This window comes from Bombus affinis, chromosome 9 (genome assembly GCF_024516045.1).
Source record: "Bombus affinis isolate iyBomAffi1 chromosome 9, iyBomAffi1.2, whole genome shotgun sequence".
Classification (NCBI taxonomy): domain Eukaryota; kingdom Metazoa; phylum Arthropoda; class Insecta; order Hymenoptera; family Apidae; genus Bombus; species Bombus affinis.
This window is the reverse complement of record NC_066352.1, coordinates 2,703,190-2,725,873: the sequence shown is the minus strand read 5'-3', so window position 1 is coordinate 2,725,873 and position 22,684 is coordinate 2,703,190. Positions and strand designations below refer to the sequence as shown.

The following is a 22,684-nucleotide window of genomic DNA, read 5'->3' as shown; positions in this document are numbered from 1 at the left end:
GTATAACGTTATATAGTATTACGCTATAACGAATAAAGGTATATAGTATTACGATAAAACGTAAAACGTTATACAGTATTATGTTATAACGTATAACGTTATATAGTATTACGTTATAACGTATAATGTTATATAGAATTACGTTATAACGTATAACGTTATATAGTATTACGTTATAACGTGTAACGTTATATAGTATTACGTTATAACGTGTAACGTTATATACTATTACTATACAACGTAAAACGTTATATAGTATTACGTTATAACGAATAGAGGTATATAGTATTACGATATAACGTAAAACGTTATATAGTATTACGTTATAACGTATAACGTTATATAGTATTACGTTATAACGTATAAAGTTATATAGTATTACGTTATAACGTATAGCGTTATATACTATTACGATATAACGTATAACGTTATATACTATAACGATACAACGTGTAACGTTATATAGTATTACGTTATAACGTGTAACGTTATATACTATTACTATACAACGTAAAACGTTATATAGTATTACATTATAACGAATAAAGATATGTAGTATTACGATATAACGTAAAACGTTATATAGTATTACGTCATAACGTGTAACGTTATATACTATTACGATATAAGCAATATAGTTATATACTATAACCATACAACGTATAACGTTGTATAGTATTACGTTATAACGTATAGCGTTATATACAATTACGATATAACGTATAACGTTATGTAGTATTACGTTATAACGTATAGCGTTATATACTATTACGATATAACGTAAAACGTTATATACTATAACTATACAACGTGTAACGTTACATAGTATTACGTTATAACGTATAACGTTATATAGTGTTACGCTATAACGTACAACGTTATATGGTATTACGTTATAACGCATAATGTTATATAGTATTACGTTATAACGTACAACGTTATATAGTATTACGTTATAACGTATAACGTTATATAGTATTACCTTATAACGTATAACGTTATATAGTATTACGTCATAACGTATAACGTTATATAGTATTACGTTATAACGTATAGCGTTATATTCTATTACGATATAACGTGTAACGTTATAAAGAATTACGTTATAACGTATAACGTTGTATAGTATTACGTTATAACGTATAACGTTAAACAGTATTACGTTATAGCCTACCACGTTATATACTATTACAATACAACGTGTAATGTTATATAGTATTACGTTATAACGTATAACGTTATATACTATTACTATATAACGTAAAACGTTATATACTATAACTATACAACGTGTAACGTTACATAGTATTACGTTATAACGTATAACGTTATATAGTGTTACGCTATAACGTACAACGTTATATGGTATTACGTTATAACGCATAATGTTATATAGTATTACGTTATAACGTGTAACGTTATATACTATTAGGATATAAGCTATATCGTTATATACTATAACTATACAACGTGTAACGTTATATAGTATTGCGTTATAACGTATAAGGTTATATAGTATTACGTTATAACGTATAACGTTTTATAGTATTACGTTATAACGCATAGCGTTATATACTATTACGATATAACGTATAACGTTATATACTATTACTATACAACGTGTAACGTTATATAGTATTACGTTATAACGTGTAAAGTTATATACTGTTACCATACAACGTATAACGTTATATAGTATTACGCTATAACGAATAAAGGTATATAGTATTACGTTATAACGAATAGAGGTATATAGTATTACGTTATAACGTATAACGTTATATAGTATTACGTTATAACGTATAACGTTATATTGTATTACGTTATAACGTGTAACGTTATATACTATTACCATACAACGTAAAACGTTATATAGTATTACGTTATAACGAATAGAGGTATATAGTATTACGTTATAACGAATAGAGGTATATAGTATTACGATATAACGTAAAACGTTATATAGTATTACGTTATAACGTATAACGTTATATAGTATTACGTTATAACGTATAAAGTTATATAGTATTACGTTATAACGTATAGCGTTATATACTATTACGATATAACGTATAACGTTATATACTATAACGATACAACGTGTAACGTTATATACTATTACTATACAACGTAAACCGTTATACAGTATTGCGTTATAACGAATAAAGGTATATAGTATTACGATATAACGTAAAACGTTATATAGTATTACGTTATAACGTATAACGTTATATTGTATTTCGTTATAACGTACAACGTTATATACTATTACGATATAAGCTATAACGTTATATACTATAACTATACAACGTGTAACGTTATATAGTATTACGTTATAACGTATAACGTTATATAGTATTACGTTATAACGTATAACGTTATATAGTATTACGTTATAACGTACAACGTTATATACTATTACGATATAAGCTATAACGTTATTTACTATAACTATACAACGTGTAACGTTATATAGTATTACGTTATAACGTATAACGTTATATAGTATTACGTTATAACGTGTAACGTTATATACTATTACTATACAACGTAAAACGTTATATAGTATTACGATATAACGTAAAACGGTATATAGTATTACGTTATAACGTATAACGTTATATAGTATTACGTTATAACGTATAGCGTTATATACTATTACGATATAACGTATAACGTTATATAGTATTACGTTATAACGTATAGCGTTATATACTATTACGATATAACGTATAACGTTATATACAATTACTATACAACGTGTAACGTTATATAGTAATACGTTATAACGAATAAAGGTATATAGTATTACGATATAACGTAAAACGTTATATAGTATTACGTTATAACCTATAACGTTATATAGTATTACGTTATAACGTATAACGTTATATAGTATTACGTTATAATGTATAAAGTTATATAGTATTACGTTATAACGTATAGCGTTATATACTATTACGATATAACGTATAACGTTATATACTATAACGATACAACGTGTAACGTTATATAGTATTACGTTATAACGTGTAACGTTATATACTATTACTATACAACGTAAAACGTTATATAGTATTACATTATAACGAATAAAGATATGTAGTATTACGATATAACGTAAAACGTTATATAGTATTACGTCATAACGTGTAACGTTATATACTGTTACCATACAACGTATAACGTTATATAGTATTACGCTATAACGAATAAAGGTATATAGTATTACGATAAAACGTAAAACGTTATACAGTATTATGTTATAACGTATAACGTTATATAGTATTACGTTATAACGTATAATGTTATATAGAATTACGTTATAACGTATAACGTTATATAGTATTACGTTATAACGTGTAACGTTATATAGTATTACGTTATAACGTGTAACGTTATATACTATTACTATACAACGTAAAACGTTATATAGTATTACGTTATAACGAATAGAGGTATATAGTATTACGATATAACGTAAAACGTTATATAGTATTACGTTATAACGTATAACGTTATATAGTATTACGTTATAACGTATAAAGTTATATAGTATTACGTTATAACGTATAGCGTTATATACTATTACGATATAACGTATAACGTTATATACTATAACGATACAACGTGTAACGTTATATAGTATTACGTTATAACGTGTAACGTTATATACTATTACTATACAACGTAAAACGTTATATAGTATTACATTATAACGAATAAAGATATGTAGTATTACGATATAACGTAAAACGTTATATAGTATTACGTCATAACGTGTAACGTTATATACTATTACGATATAAGCAATATAGTTATATACTATAACCATACAACGTATAACGTTGTATAGTATTACGTTATAACGTATAGCGTTATATACAATTACGATATAACGTATAACGTTATGTAGTATTACGTTATAACGTATAGCGTTATATACTATTACGATATAACGTAAAACGTTATATACTATAACTATACAACGTGTAACGTTACATAGTATTACGTTATAACGTATAACGTTATATAGTGTTACGCTATAACGTACAACGTTATATGGTATTACGTTATAACGCATAATGTTATATAGTATTACGTTATAACGTGTAACGTTATATACTATTAGGATATAAGCTATATCGTTATATACTATAACTATACAACGTGTAACGTTATATAGTATTGCGTTATAACGTATAAGGTTATATAGTATTACGTTATAACGTATAACGATATATAGTATTACGTTATAACGCATAGCGTTATATACTATTACGATATAACGTATAACGTTATATACTATTACTATACAACGTGTAACGTTATATAGTATTACGTTATAACGTGTAAAGTTATATACTGTTACCATACAACGTATAACGTTATATAGTATTACGCTATAACGAATAAAGGTATATAGTATTACGTTATAACGAATAGAGGTATATAGTATTACGTTATAACGTATAACGTTATATAGTATTACGTTATAACGTATAACGTTATATTGTATTACGTTATAACGTGTAACGTTATATACTATTACCATACAACGTAAAACGTTATATAGTATTACGTTATAACGAATAGAGGTATATAGTATTACGTTATAACGAATAGAGGTATATAGTATTACGATATAACGTAAAACGTTATATAGTATTACGTTATAACGTATAACGTTATATAGTATTACGTTATAACGTATAAAGTTATATAGTATTACGTTATAACGTATAGCGTTATATACTATTACGATATAACGTATAACGTTATATACTATAACGATACAACGTGTAACGTTATATACTATTACTATACAACGTAAACCGTTATACAGTATTGCGTTATAACGAATAAAGGTATATAGTATTACGATATAACGTAAAACGTTATATAGTATTACGTTATAACGTATAACGTTATATTGTATTTCGTTATAACGTACAACGTTATATACTATTACGATATAAGCTATAACGTTATATACTATAACTATACAACGTGTAACGTTATATAGTATTACGTTATAACGTATAACGTTATATAGTATTACGTTATAACGTACAACGTTATATACTATTACGATATAAGCTATAACGTTATTTACTATAACTATACAACGTGTAACGTTATATAGTATTACGTTATAACGTATAACGTTATATAGTATTACGTTATAACGTGTAACGTTATATACTATTACTATACAACGTAAAACGTTATATAGTATTACGATATAACGTAAAACGGTATATAGTATTACGTTATAACGTATAACGTTATATAGTATTACGTTATAACGTATAGCGTTATATACTATTACGATATAACGTATAACGTTATATAGTATTACGTTATAACGTATAGCGTTATATACTATTACGATATAACGTATAACGTTATATACAATTACTATACAACGTGTAACGTTATATAGTAATACGTTATAACGAATAAAGGTATATAGTATTACGATATAACGTAAAACGTTATATAGTATTACGTTATAACCTATAACGTTATATAGTATTACGTTATAACGTATAACGTTATATAGTATTACGTTATAATGTATAAAGTTATATAGTATTACGTTATAACGTATAGCGTTATATACTATTACGATATAACGTATAACGTTATATACTATAACGATACAACGTGTAACGTTATATAGTATTACGTTATAACGTGTAACGTTATATACTATTACTATACAACCTAAAACGTTATATAGTATTACATTATAACGAATAAAGATATGTAGTATTACGATATAACGTAAAACGTTATATAGTATTACGTCATAACGTGTAACGTTATATACTATTACGATATAAGCAATATAGTTATATACTATAACCATACAACGTATAACGTTATATAGTATTACGTTATAACGTATAGCGTTATATACAATTACGATATAACGTATAACGTTATGTAGTATTACGTTATAACGTATAGCGTTATATACTATTACGATATAACGTAAAACGTTATATACTATAACTATACAACGTGTAACGTTACATAGTATTACGTTATAACGTATAACGTTATATAGTGTTACGCTATAACGTACAACGTTATATGGTATTACGTTATAACGCATAATGTTATATAGTATTACGTTATAACGTACAACGTTATATAGTATTACGTTATAACGTATAACGTTATATAGTATTACGTTATAACGTATAACGTTATATAGTATTACGTCATAACGTATAACGTTATATAGTATTACGTTATAACGTATAGCGTTATATTCTATTACGATATAACGTGTAACGTTATAAAGAATTACGTTATAACGTATAACGTTGTATAGTATTACGTTATAACGTATAACGTTAAACAGTATTACGTTATAGCCTACCACGTTATATACTATTACAATACAACGTGTAATGTTATATAGTATTACGTTATAACGTATAACGTTATATACTATTACTATATAACGTAAAACGTTATATACTATAACTATACAACGTGTAACGTTACATAGTATTACGTTATAACGTATAACGTTATATAGTGTTACGCTATAACGTACAACGTTATATGGTATTACGTTATAACGCATAATGTTATATAGTATTACGTTATAACGTGTAACGTTATATACTATTAGGATATAAGCTATATCGTTATATACTATAACTATACAACGTGTAACGTTATATAGTATTATGTTATAACGTATAACGTTATATAGTATTACGTTATAACGTATAATGTTATATAGAATTACGTTATAACGTATAACGTTATATAGTATTACGTTATAACGTGTAACGTTATATACTATAACTATACAATGTGTAACGTTATATAGTATTACGTTATAACGTGTAACGTTATATACTGTTACCATACAACGTATAACGTTATATAGTATTACGCTATAACGAATAAAGGTATATAGTATTACGATAAAACGTAAAACGTTATACAGTATTATGTTATAACGTATAACGTTATATAGTATTACGTTATAACGTATAATGTTATATAGAATTACGTTATAACGTATAACGTTATATAGTATTACGTTATAACGTGTAACGTTATATAGTATTACGTTATAACGTGTAACGTTATATACTATTACTATACAACGTAAAACGTTATATAGTATTACGTTATAACGAATAGAGGTATATAGTATTACGATATAACGTAAAACGTTATATAGTATTACGTTATAACGTATAACGTTATATAGTATTACGTTATAACGTATAAAGTTATATAGTATTACGTTATAACGTATAGCGTTATATACTATTACGATATAACGTATAACGTTATATACTATAACGATACAACGTGTAACGTTATATAGTATTACGTTATAACGTGTAACGTTATATACTATTACTATACAACCTAAAACGTTATATAGTATTACATTATAACGAATAAAGATATGTAGTATTACGATATAACGTAAAACGTTATATAGTATTACGTCATAACGTGTAACGTTATATACTATTACGATATAAGCAATATAGTTATATACTATAACCATACAACGTATAACGTTATATAGTATTACGTTATAACGTATAGCGTTATATACAATTACGATATAACGTATAACGTTATGTAGTATTACGTTATAACGTATAGCGTTATATACTATTACGATATAACGTAAAACGTTATATACTATAACTATACAACGTGTAACGTTACATAGTATTACGTTATAACGTATAACGTTATATAGTGTTACGCTATAACGTACAACGTTATATGGTATTACGTTATAACGCATAATGTTATATAGTATTACGTTATAACGTACAACGTTATATAGTATTACGTTATAACGTATAACGTTATATAGTATTACGTTATAACGTATAACGTTATATAGTATTACGTCATAACGTATAACGTTATATAGTATTACGTTATAACGTATAGCGTTATATTCTATTACGATATAACGTGTAACGTTATAAAGAATTACGTTATAACGTATAACGTTGTATAGTATTACGTTATAACGTATAACGTTAAACAGTATTACGTTATAGCCTACCACGTTATATACTATTACAATACAACGTGTAATGTTATATAGTATTACGTTATAACGTATAACGTTATATACTATTACTATATAACGTAAAACGTTATATACTATAACTATACAACGTGTAACGTTACATAGTATTACGTTATAACGTATAACGTTATATAGTGTTACGCTATAACGTACAACGTTATATGGTATTACGTTATAACGCATAATGTTATATAGTATTACGTTATAACGTGTAACGTTATATACTATTAGGATATAAGCTATATCGTTATATACTATAACTATACAACGTGTAACGTTATATAGTATTATGTTATAACGTATAACGTTATATAGTATTACGTTATAACGTATAATGTTATATAGAATTACGTTATAACGTATAACGTTATATAGTATTACGTTATAACGAGTAACGTTATATACTATAACTATACAATGTGTAACGTTATATAGTATTACGTTATAACGTGTAACGTTATATACTGTTACCATACAACGTATAACGTTATATAGTATTACGCTATAACGAATAAAGGTATATAGTATTACGATAAAACGTAAAACGTTATACAGTATTATGTTATAACGTATAACGTTATATAGTATTACGTTATAACGTATAATGTTATATAGAATTACGTTATAACGTATAACGTTATATAGTATTACGTTATAACGTGTAACGTTATATAGTATTACGTTATAACGTGTAACGTTATATACTATTACTATACAACATAAAACGTTATATAGTATTACGTTATAACGAATAGAGGTATATAGTATTACGATATAACGTAAAACGTTATATAGTATTACGTTATAACGTATAACGTTATATAGTATTACGTTATAACGTATAAAGTTATATAGTATTACGTTATAACGTATAGCGTTATATACTATTACGATATAACGTATAACGTTATATACTATAACGATACAACGTGTAACGTTATATAGTATTACGTTATAACGTGTAACGTTATATACTATTACTATACAACGTAAAACGTTATATAGTATTACATTATAACGAATAAAGATATGTAGTATTACGATATAACGTAAAACGTTATATAGTATTACGTCATAACGTGTAACGTTATATACTATTACGATATAAGCAATATAGTTATATACTATAACCATACAACGTATAACGTTGTATAGTATTACGTTATAACGTATAGCGTTATATACAATTACGATATAACGTATAACGTTATTTAGTATTACGTTACAACGTATAGCGTTATATACCATTACGATATAACGTAAAACGTTATATACTATAACTATACAACGTGTAACGTTACATAGTATTACGTTATAACGTATAACGTTATATAGTGTTACGCTATAACGTACAACGTTATATGGTATTACGTTATAACGCATAATGTTATATAGTATTACGTTATAACGTACAACGTTATATAGTATTACGTTATAACGTATAACGTTATATAGTATTACGTTATAACGTATAACGTTATATAGTATTACGTCATAACGTATAACGTTATATAGTATTACGTTATAACGTATAGCGTTATATTCTATTACGATATAACGTGTAACGTTATAAAGAATTACGTTATAACGTATAACGTTGTATAGTATTACGTTATAACGTATAACGTTAAACAGTATTACGTTATAGCCTACCACGTTATATACTATTACAATACAACGTGTAATGTTATATAGTATTACGTTATAACGTATAACGTTATATACTATTACTATATAACGTAAAACGTTATATACTATAACTATACAACGTGTAACGTTACATAGTATTACGTTATAACGTATAACGTTATATAGTGTTACGCTATAACGTACAACGTTATATGGTATTACGTTATAACGCATAATGTTATATAGTATTACGTTATAACGTGTAACGTTATATACTATTAGGATATAAGCTATATCGTTATATACTATAACTATACAACGTGTAACGTTATATAGTATTGCGTTATAACGTATAAGGTTATATAGTATTACGTTATAACGTATAACGTTATATAGTATTACGTTATAACGCATAGCGTTATATACTATTACGATATAACGTATAACGTTATATACTATTACTATACAACGTGTAACGTTATATAGTATTGCGTTATAACGTATAAGGTTATATAGTATTACGTTATAACGTATAACGTTATATAGTATTACGTTATAACGCATAGCGTTATATACTATTACGATATAACGTATAACGTTATATACTATTACTATACAACGTGTAACGTTATATAGTATTACGTTATAACGTGTAAAGTTATATACTGTTACCATACAACGTATAACGTTATATAGTATTACGCTATAACGAATAAAGGTATATAGTATTACGTTATAACGAATAGAGGTATATAGTATTACGTTATAACGTATAACGTTATATAGTATTACGTTATAACGTATAACGTTATATTGTATTACGTTATAACGTGTAACGTTATATACTATTACCATACAACGTAAAACGTTATATAGTATTACGTTATAACGAATAGAGGTATATAGTATTACGTTATAACGAATAGAGGTATATAGTATTACGATATAACGTAAAACGTTATATAGTATTACGTTATAACGTATAACGTTATATAGTATTACGTTATAACGTATAAAGTTATATAGTATTACGTTATAACGTGTAACGTTATATAGTATTGCAATACAACGTGTAATGTTATATAGTAATACGTTATAACGTATAACGTTATATAGTATTACAACACAACGTATAACGTTATATAGTGTCACGTCCCGCGTTCCGCACGTGACGCCACGAATCAATAACTTATGAATAATTAAACACGACCAATAATAATAAATTAACTAATAACTAACCAATCAAAATAAAAAGAATTATACGACAGACAATCAAAATGAAATAAATGAATCAATAAGAAGAAACACTACAACCAATCAGCAATGACATATAAAATACAAATAAAATGAAATAATTAAATGAACCAATAAATAAAACAAGCCGCGATTCAAATGTATGAGATTTCTCTGCGAAAACACATGTATATACACACACGTGTATGCATATCTGTGTGTGTGACCTACTTCGTGAATCTAAATAATTGGTAATCTAATAAAATATAAAAGAAATAAAATATACTACACTACATCAGCATTCTAATAAAAGTGAAAATTGTATACAAGATTACTCTGCGACACACACATATATAGATATACACATGCGTACGCGTATCTTTGGGAAAAATTCATAATATATATATATATATATATATATATGTATGTATACGTTATTAAACCATTAAAACGCAAAGAAATAAATATATAGATTTACATTTCTACGAACCTAGAGAATTATATACGAAATCCACATTATGGAATATTCAACCAATTAACGATCCGAGAAACAATGAGAATAACAATACGCGCACATATACATATGCATATATATATTTTACATAATGGAAAATTACATTGTGAAATGTATATATATATACACACATATTATTATATCGAACAACTACTCATCTAATATACAAAACCACCTTGTAAAAATTACATTACTGAACATTCAACTAAACCAACTGAAGATTTAGTATAATAATATATAATAATATAATAATATATATATATACATAGATATGTGAAATAGCGTTGTATATAACCGGAAACAATACAAATGTCACACGACTTCTTCAACAACTTCGACTCTTCGTTCCTGCCGACAACACCTCACACGATGACTGCGTCTTCTAGGGCCACTTACGGATTCTTTACAATTCTTCTTCTTCTTGCACTGAAATATCATATGCAGTGAATAAAACACGAAAGAAGCAGGATGAACTAAATAAAAGAAATCATAACAAGATACACACCGAGACAATCCGCATGGGAACCTCTGACAAAGTATCTATCATTAAATGCATAATAATCAAGATGCACAAACCTCATCTGGAAGTCGACACCACTCACAGCGTGCCAATGCAAGGGAGGAAAACGAATGAAATTGTATTTCGTGAAGACGTTTCACCACTTTCCATAGATCAGAAACTGGAGTTACACAACTAATAACCTAATAACAAGAAGGTAATATAAAATATACACGATTTAATATATAGCAAATATGGACATATAAATCTACAAGGAGCAAAATATATCTCATATTGTCAAATAAAACCAAATTGTCAAAAGATCATCAGGACACGACGCCAACGAAGGTGCCACTGTGCCTATTTGGATGGAAAACCGCCACTTCAGCATCATCCCTCGCACATATTCACACACGCACGTCGATCACGTCATCTCGTACCATTCACATATCTTCTTCCTCTTGCGCTAAAACAAATTCACAAGTTTAAGGAAACAAACAACATGCGAAACGAGATAGAATACTAAAAACACATACTCATACAGTTCGCACAGGCGCGGACGCTTTTGTGTCCATCACTCAACATAACCTGTAATCATCAAAATCCACGTTCTCTCATGGAAACTCTAAAAACCTGCAGCATTGCGATTCCCACCGGAACGAACTGTCACGTGACTGTCATCCCATTGGGGATGTCATTATAAAAAGCGTAGCGACACAATTCAAATCAGAGTAATTGTTAGCGGGTCAGTTGAATAAAGGAATAGAAGAGAGTAATTGTTAGCGTTCGGGAGAATTTAGCGAAAAATAAAGAAGAGTCAGATTAATTGTTAGCGTTAGCGTTAGCGATTAATTGTTAGTGGTTCAGTTAGAACAATCAGAGTGATTGTGAAAAGAGAGTAACTGCCATTAGTTGGTTCAGTTAGAATATAGTCAGAGAAATTGTTAGCGTTCGGGAGAATTTAACGAAATTAAAGAAGAGTAATTCAGTTAGAATAAAGAAATAGGATAGAGCAATTGTGATTAGTTGGTTCAGGAGAATTTAGCGAAAATAAGGAGAGTAATTGTTAGCGGGTCAGTTGAATAAAGGAATAGAAGAGAGTAATTGTTAGCGTTCGGGAGAATTTAGCGAAAAATAAAGAAGAGTCAGATTAATTGTTAGCGTTAGCGTTAGCGATTAATTGTTAGTGGTTCAGTTAGAACAATCAGAGTGATTGTGAAAAGAGAGTAACTGCCATTAGTTGGTTCAGTTAGAATATAGTCAGAGAAATTGTTAGCGTTCGGGAGAATTTAACGAAATTAAAGAAGAGTAATTCAGTTAGAATAAAGAAATAGGATAGAGCAATTGTGATTAGTTGGTTCAGGAGAATTTAGCGAAAATAAGGAGAGTAATTGTTAGCGGGTCAGTTGAATAAAGGAATAGAAGAGAGTAATTGTTAGCGTTCGGGAGAATTTAGCGAAAAATAAAGAAGAGTCAGATTAATTGTTAGCGTTAGCGTTAACGATTAATTGTTAGTGGTTCAGTTAGAACAATCAGAGTAATTGTGAAAAGAGAGTAACTGCCATTAGTTGGTTCAGTTAGAATATAGTCAGAGAAATTGTTAGCGTTCGGGAGAATTTAACGAAATTAAAGAAGAGTAATTCAGTTAGAATAAAGAAATAGGATAGAGCAATTGTGATTAGTTGGTTCAGGAGAATTTAGCGAAAATAAGGAGAGTAATTGTTAGTCGTTCAATTGAATTTGAGTGAGTCTGATATCAGTTCGTTCAGTTGATTTAATTAGAATTTAAGTTAGGATTAGAGAATAATTGTTCGTTCCAGTTCGAGTTTAAGAATTACGAGATATAAATGTTATTAGTCAGTTCGAATTATAAAATAATTGTTATTAGTCAGTTAGAATCAAAACAATAGTTGGCTCAAGTTTTTGTGTTAGAATTTCGAATTGTTAAACACGTCCGGACACACTGTTGTTTACACTGTTCAAATTAAATAAAGATTAAAACGAAAAATTATAGAAGTGTCGATCTTTGTAAAACCGGAATCACCCCAGCGGCCTGCCCGTTCATCAGCGGAGACCAACGTCAGGTGAGTTAACTTTAATTATTATTAATAATTAATAATTAAAATAATAAATAATATCAATGATTAGTATAATTCGTCATTAATTCCGCCTGTAATAATTATTTATAATATAATTGTTTATTCCAAACAATCCTCTCCCGTGCTAGTATTCCTGCGCATAGCAGGTTAGCCGAAACGTGGAGATTGTTGACCAGTGGCCTAAACTCCGATCAACGCTACATAATCTAACAAGAAATATCTAATTGAAACAGTCCTTAGACTGTTTCTGGTGGCAGCGACTACTACATTGTTTAAAATTTCAAAATTTGGATAGCGAAACGTAACAATATATATATATAGATAAAAATTTTGGTGGCAGCGGTGGGATACGCTCCACGGAGGATTACAGTTGGTATAAACAATAACATACGCTGATAGGTTTAAAGTTTTTTCAATTTATTAACTGAAACATACACATAAACATATACAAAAAGAAAGGAAAAAAAAACATGGCGGTCGCACGAGACTCACTAAACGAGGACACGATTACGTTGTTGTCGGAAAAATTGAAAGCGTGGGACGAGAATTTTCGCGTACTAACCGACATTAATGCATGTCTAAGCAGAGTGGAAGAAGACCTGCGTGCAAGTAGGGAATCGAGAGATACCGAAATTCCCACATCGACGCCGTTAATTCCGCGAGGAATAAGACCCATTAATGATAATTTTCAACCAATTAAACTAAAAGACACGATCAAGTCAGTGCCAGTGTTCGACGGCCATCGACCACCGGTATTTCAATTTTTAAGGGCATGCGAACGAGCTCGAAGATTCGTGCCGCCGACGCAGAATCGTCCGACACCTCCGAATAATTATAATGGAAACAACACTCGTCCCCTATACGATAGTAACAACATCAGAAACAACCGCCAGGATCGAAGATTCGTGCCGCCGACGCAGAATCGTCCGACACCTCCGAATAATTATAATGGAAACAAAACTCGTCCCCTATACGATAGTAACAACATCAGAAACCACCACCAGGATTGGAGATTTGTATCGCCGTCGTGGAATCGTCTAAGCGACCCGGGAATAGAGAAAGATATTAGGAAAAGAGCAAGAGCAATAACCTGGAAAGAAAAATGCGTAGATAAACATCTCAAAGGAGATCCAAGTCAAAGGAGGGATGCTGATTATTTGAAACAACCAACCTTCCAATACAAACACTGTTCCGTTGCTGCGATAAAAGACGATGTTACTTTAAGTAGCAAGAGGACGCACGGCACCACAGACGAAATCATGAGTGAAAAATCTCCCGAATCCCCAGCCAAAATAAACAACACTAATATCAAAGAACTTTCAGAAGAGGCAGAAACTAGGAAATTGAACGACGAAACGAAAGGCGACGTTTATCCCCTGCCTAATATCACGGTTGACTCGGCAAGAATACAAAAGCAAGGTTCCACGAATTTTGTGAACGTTTCAAATATAATACGAAAAGAGATAGCGAGCGTATCACCCTCAAAAACTTCTATAAAACCATCAGAAAGTAACTTTATCGAACTCAAAGTCAAGCCATTAAATTCTAAGAAAACTCAGACTATAGAGAATAAAAGTATAGCCATCCCTAAACCCAAAACAGAATCTATAAGCAAAAAGGTTTGTAATAAAAATTCAAAGAATAATTCTAAATCTACTGAAAATATTCCTAAACGTCCCATACAAGTATCACCGGGTGTTGGACTCAGATTCGGACGTCGACCTTTCCGGATGGTTTCAATAGAAATAAAAGAAACCTCAAATACTCCTACCGCGAGAATAGTCTCCCCGGATTTGAAAACGAAGGCGAATCTACTGCTAGACTCCGGATCAGAAATTAATATTATCAAGAAACCTGCCTTACCCGAGTCAGCGATCATCAACGAGCAAGAGATAATTGAAGTTCGAGGAATTACGGCAACGAGCCTGGTCACCCTAGGGCAGACAATAATACAGGTTGCGGGCCACCCCGTTACTTTCCATGTAGTTGATGATTCCCTGCTGATCAATCAAGACGGAATCTTAGGTTCCGAATTTTTTGCAAAATACAGAGCCCGTTTGGATTACGGGCAAAAACATATCAAATGGGGGGATATCTACATCCCGTTTGATACAAAAGAAAAGATAATTGTGCCGAAACGAAGTTCGGTACCCTGTACCATAAATATCGCAAATCCGGAGGAAATTGAGGGATTCATCCCCAAAATCGAACCGATTAAGGGAGTCTATTTCGGAAATGCGGTCGTGAAAAACCATAAGGGACGTGGTTATTTAAGAATAATTAATACCACCTCGAGGGATTACGAATTTACCGTACCCACAATAGTAATAAAAAAATTTGCAACTCCTACTCCGCCCTCTCATACTACGTGCAACGCCGTTTCAGCATCTGAGGGAAATAGGTTCGACAAAATAATGGAATTATTGCGACTAGAGCATTTAAATGAAGAAGAAAAGAGGAACGTCGAAGCGCTAATACGGAAGAATCAAGATAGATTTCATCTCCCAGGGGAGACACTAGAAGGAACAGACGTTTTACAACACGAAATTGCTACCACAGATGAGATACCGATCAATGTTAAACAATACCGGTATCCTCCCGTACATCGGGAAGAAATAAACCGCCAGATTCAAGAACTACTAGAAACGGACGTTGTGGAATCATCGACATCTCCGTATAACTCCCCATTATGGATCGTGCCGAAGAAACCGGACTCTCAAGGTAATAAACGATGGAGAATGGTTATTGATTACAGGAAACTAAATGACAAAACAATAGGCGATGCCTATCCACTACCCAATATCACTGAAATATTGGACCAATTGGGAAGTGCGAAATACTTTTCCACGTTCGATCTAGCATCTGGGTTCCACCAAATCCGTATGTCATCGAAAGATGCCCACAAAACTGCATTCTCGACGCCATATGGTCATTTTCAGTTCAAACGAATGCCTTTCGGACTGAAAAATGCACCAGCAACGTTCCAGCGGTTGATGAATTCGATACTGTCAGGGTTGCAAGGAATAGAGCTGTTCGTTTATCTGGATGATATAGTAATTTATTCCACATCCATTCACGAACATGAGATTAAATTTAATCGACTTATGGACAGATTACGGAGAGCTAAATTGCAACTGCAACCGGACAAGTGCGAATTCTTACGGCACGAAGTAAAATATTTGGGACATGTAATCAGTGAGAATGGAGTTAAACCTGACCCAAAGAAAATCGAGGCAGTTTCAAACTTTCCACGGCCAAGGAAATCAAAAAATGTCAAACAATTTTTGGGATTAGCTGGATATTACCGAAGGTTCATACCCAATTTCTCCAAGGTTGCGAAATCATTGACGCAATTACTAAAAAAGGACGTTGCGTTCAAGTGGACGGAAAACCAAGAAGATGCATTCAACACCTTGAAAACAGCCCTTATAACAGAACCCATTTTGCAATACCCGGACTTCTCTCAACCATTCAATCTCACGACAGACGCATCTGGATATGTCGTGGGCGGCGTACTAAGCCAAGGACCTATCGGAAAAGACCTACCGATCGCATACGCCTCAAGATTATTGAACCCCGCCGAACAAAATTATTCCACGATAGAAAAGGAATGCCTAGCGATCGTTTACAGCGCAATGCACTTCCGACCGTATTTGTACGGGAGAAAATTCACCATTATAACCGATCATAAACCTCTGGTGTGGATGCATTCTATCAAAGATCCTACTTCAAGAATTTGGAAGTGGAAACTAAAATTGGCGGATTTCGAATTCGACATTATACACAAAGAAGGTAAGGCAAACGCGAATGCAGACGCCTTATCTAGAAACCCCCCTGAGGTTTGTTTGCCAATCAGGAAAAGAGAGGAAGATTCACCGAGTCGATATCCCGCACCCAAGAGATTTGAACTAGACACACTAACCGAAGACTCCCCCACGTTTGAAGTTAAACCACGCGAACTATCGCAACACAATAGACCAGGAAAACAAGAAAAAATTTCCATTCGAAAACACGTCACCATAGAAGAAACACCCACAAAACATTTTGACCACGCATTAGCCGAAATCGACGTAAACACAGACGAGGAAACAATCACTCAAGAGATAACCGACATCGATAAAACGAATGAAGAAGAACCCCCTATAACAATTTCCGAACCAATTCAGCAACAAGGAAAGGACGCAATGCCTGCGGTACTTTCAGAGCTAAGAATCTTGGAAACGCGAGACTCGATTACGAGAGTAAACGACCATAGAATAATATTCGTCGATATACATGGCACTCCGATAGATAAAGGGGCCTTAGAAATGAAGGAAGCAGGAAAACTGCCGTATTATAGAGATTTAATGTTGGGAAGAGTAATATTGAATCAAGATTCCGGAAAATACATCGTGTCCCTACCCGTAAAGGAAGATCGAAACTCTCCAATAACGCCAGAAAATATATCGAACTCATTGAAATCTTTACTGGATGTGGTAAAAGAAAACCAATTAACGTCCTTTAGCATCAGCAAAACAAACCTGGAAGAAATACCTTGGCGATATACAATCAGGAAACTGAAAGAAGTATTCATGGGAGAAACCATAGCTATTACCATCTGTACCGGGGAAATAATTATCCCACCGGTGGAAGCGCGAAGCAACATAATACGAGAAAAGCACGAATCACCTGTAGCAGGACATAAGGGAGTAACAAAAACTTACCAAAGAGTACGACAATACTACTATTGGAAAACCATGAAGAAAGAGATCCAGGAATACGTGAGAACATGCAAAGAATGCCAATTGAAAAAGTTAACCAGAATAAAAACAAGGCAACCCATGGTGCTCACAGACACACCAGGTAAAGCGTTCGATAAAATTAGTATGGATATCGTCGGTCCATTACCACAGACACAAAAGGGAAATAAATACATATTAACCATCCAAGACTTACTGACAAAATATTCAATCGGGATCCCGATGGCAGGAATCTCTTCGGCCGAGATAGCTGACGTTTTCGTAAAACAATTCATTTGCCGATTCGGTTCACCGAGGGCTATCCTTACTGATCGGGGAGCAAATTTTACATCCTCGCTGATGAAAAAAGTAGCAAAAAGATTTCGCATAAAAAGGTATACCACGTCAGCATACCATCCACAAAGCAACGGCTCCATCGAAAGATCTCACCACGTATTAACTGAATACCTCAACCTGTACATCGAAAATTCCAGAAACTGGGACGAATGGGTGGAATTAGCCATGTTCTCCTACAATACCTCCGTACACGAAGGAACAAAATTCTCCCCACACGAACTAGTCTTTGGACACTTAGCCAGAGAACCTACTGGCGAGATGATAACCGAGGAGAATATGGAACCAACATATGCAAAGTATCTCAGAGACCTGTTCGATAAAATCGTCACCGTTCAACAAATGGCAAGAGAAAATCTGATAAAATCCAAATTAAAGTCAAAAGAATACTATGACAGACGAATCAACCCGCAAAATTTCAAAATAGGAGATCTAGTATATCTATTAAAGGAACCCAGAAGAGGAAAATTTTCCGACCAATATTCGGGACCGCATAGAGTGTTAGAAATTTTAGAAAACCAAAACGTCATGATTGAAGTGAAAGGGATTCCGCGAACAGTGCACTTAAATAAGTTAAAATTAGCGCATAACCGAAATAAACAATAAACGAAACGTTTTCAGAAGGTAACAGAGTACAGTAGTATGTAGTGCAGTGCTGCTCGTCGAATAATGCGGATAATGGAAACCTAAAAAGAAAAGGAAATTACTATGTACTTTCTAAACATTACTCAAATATAAAATGTATTAATTCAATAAAGTGATTAAAACGGTGAAAGTGAAAAGTACCTTGTGAACAATTAACTATTGTAAAAGGAAGTGTATATGTAAAGACATGCCATAAGCCCATATTCGTAAAACATAACGTATGACAGCCATCTGAAACAAATGGAAGAATTAACCTCAATTACCTTAATACAAAATATAATAGTACTAAACGATTATAACAATATCGTGGTTAAACCAAAGTAAGTGCGACACTGCTTGTCGAATAGTGCAGATAGTGGAAACCTAAAACAAAAGAAAGATTACTATTTGCGTTCTATAAAACGTGTTAATTCAATAACATAATTAAAGGCAGTGAAAGTAAAAAGTACCTAGTCCACAACTAATCATTGTAGAAGGAAGTGTACATGCAGGAATTCCGCAGAGATAAATTATGGATCCACTCCGTAGAACATAGAATACGACTGCCAGCTGAAACGAATGCAAGAACTGGCCTCAATTGCCTTGACATATATGAAAAGAAATAATACTATTAAAACTTACAACAAGATTGCCAATTACGTCGGGTAGGTGTCTTGCGTGAGCGACGTAGCGTGTAGACTTGGAGAATAAAGACGAAGTAACTATGAACATTAATAATATAGTGTGCAAGTTCTAATCTATAATACATGAATTAGTCTCGACTTACATTACAGGATTATTATTATACCTCACATATAGAAACAGATTTGTAATGCACAATAGCGGTCGCTCACACAATGCACTACGTGCATATTGAATTAATTAACTAAATGATATGTTTATACTCACAAATATAGGATGAATAAAGGTATCTGTAGTAAGTATTTTGAATATAATGAAAACCGGATGATGCCTTACACACGGTAACGCAGCATCGAAGGAATAGGATTTGAGAAACTACAAATGGTAATAATTCAATAAACAAGTTTTAACCAATAATACATAGATTAGCTCAAAAAATTATACTATACAAATATGAAATAATAATAAATCACTAATAGTAAATCACATAATTACTAAGTAACAACAGATTAATAGGGAAGATATAGAAATAGCTAATAAAATAGAAATAGGCTAGAAATTAATCAAGATAGATTAGCCGAGCATTAATAATCAAACATGATTAAAATTAGGAATTATCATATTGTGTTAAGCTATTACAGCATTACTATATTAAATTACGTATAAAGAAATAAGGTTATATTACACAGTGGTGACTGGTGACACTATGCACGCATTAGATTAAACCAATTAAACAAAAGCTACATAAATATAAACTACCTTATAATTAAACAGTGAAACGATTCTATTAGTAATTAATATTTTCGACAACGATATAATCCACACGCTATTACATTAAAATAACACACAGTATATATACACATATTACAACAAATACAAAACGATGTTAAATTAAACATACACATTACGACGAACACAAAACTAGACGTTGACACTTCACTAGAACGGAGTTGAAACCAAGTAACAAAACAATTATTACAATATCAAACAAATTTACAAAACACCACACTCTTATTTAAGACGTACACAAACATCCATTTTGGAAATCTGTCGCGAGCGTGAAGCAGTTCTCACGCATGCGCAATGAACTACATGCAATAATTATACACACTAAAATAAATACAGAATAATATTATTCCCACTTCAATTATACGTCAACTGCTAAAATAAAGTCACAAATAATTAACAAATAAATAACAAAACCGCATGAATAAAATTCACCATATACTAGAGACATTCATGAACGGCCATCTTAGATTGTCACGAATAGGGAATAGTCCTTACGCACGCGCAATGAAACACATATACATAAATAATATTAATTTTATTTGAATTACACCTCACCTACTAAAATAAAGTTAAAAACAATTAACAGATAGATAATTAATTCGATATTGGCAAAAGTCACCACATATTAGGGACATCCACCACCAATCAACGCATGTATGTAGTAACTTTAATACCTTACAAATAAATTATATTTCTAATAAAAAAATGATAAAAAGACGGGTACGATAATCTAGACTTAGGCTATCGCGACCCATACGAAGACCCTCCAACACGTTTTTATGCACACAAATTCAAAGAGCGCGTTGTAGATTGTGTGAAATACAAATAACAAAACTCCAACCCGCGATATTTTGTCTGCAATGCATAAATGTCAATCTTAACACGACACAATAACCCCAAAGAAATCTTTTGATGTAAGGAATTGTAGTTCGCGCTGTTGCCCGTTAGGATGGACCAACAACCAATCGCAACTACATCTGCTACGATCAGTCAAATTTCCTTCGGAAATTTGAACACCAAGGGCGGGGGTGTCACGTCCCGCGTTCCGCACGTGACGCCACGAACCAATAACTTATGAATAATTAAACACGACCAATAATAATAAATTAACTAATAACTAACCAATCAAAATAAAAAGAATTATACGACAGACAATCAAAATGAAATAAATGAATCAATAAGAAGAAACACTACAACCAATCAGCAATGACATATAAAATACAAATAAAATGAAATAATTAAATGAACCAATAAATAAAACAAGCCGCGATTCAAATGTATGAGATTTCTCTGCGAAAACACATGTATATACACACACGTGTATGCATATCTGTGTGTGTGACCTACTTCGTGAATCTAAATAATTGGTAATCTAATAAAATATAAAAGAAATAAAATATACTACACTACATCAGCATTCTAATAAAAGTGAAAATTGTATACAAGATTACTCTGCGACACACACATATATAGATATACACA

The 22,684-nt window shown here is 31.2% G+C and overlaps 2 long non-coding RNA genes across 6 annotated transcripts in view; both read right to left on the bottom strand.

Annotated features, from left to right (window-relative positions):
* The window catches only part of LOC126920561 (uncharacterized), a 70,090-nt gene extending 59,716 nt beyond the window's left edge, over window positions 1–10,374 (bottom strand). Inside the window, exon 1 of one of the 4 annotated variants that reach the window (XR_007711999.1) lies at window positions 10,171–10,374. This is a non-coding gene — a long non-coding RNA (uncharacterized LOC126920561). Of the gene's footprint in view, window positions 1–1,590; window positions 1,640–4,290; window positions 4,340–10,170 lie in introns of those variants that run through there. The other 3 variants (XR_007712000.1, XR_007712001.1, XR_007712002.1) reach the window with 3 other exon arrangements.
* A 9,797-nt stretch (window positions 10,375–20,171) lies between these two features.
* On the bottom strand, window positions 20,172–21,459 carry LOC126920562 (uncharacterized). 2 transcript variants are annotated; one of them, XR_007712004.1, is made up of 3 exons: window positions 21,440–21,459; window positions 20,414–20,493; window positions 20,172–20,341 (listed from the first exon to the last, which is right to left on the bottom strand). It is a non-coding gene; the product is annotated as an uncharacterized LOC126920562 (long non-coding RNA). The 2 variants fall into 2 exon arrangements; XR_007712003.1 differs by lacking the exon at window positions 21,440–21,459 and adding an exon at window positions 21,173–21,304 and having other exon boundaries at window positions 20,174–20,341.
* Between the last annotated feature and the right edge of the window lie 1,225 nt (window positions 21,460–22,684).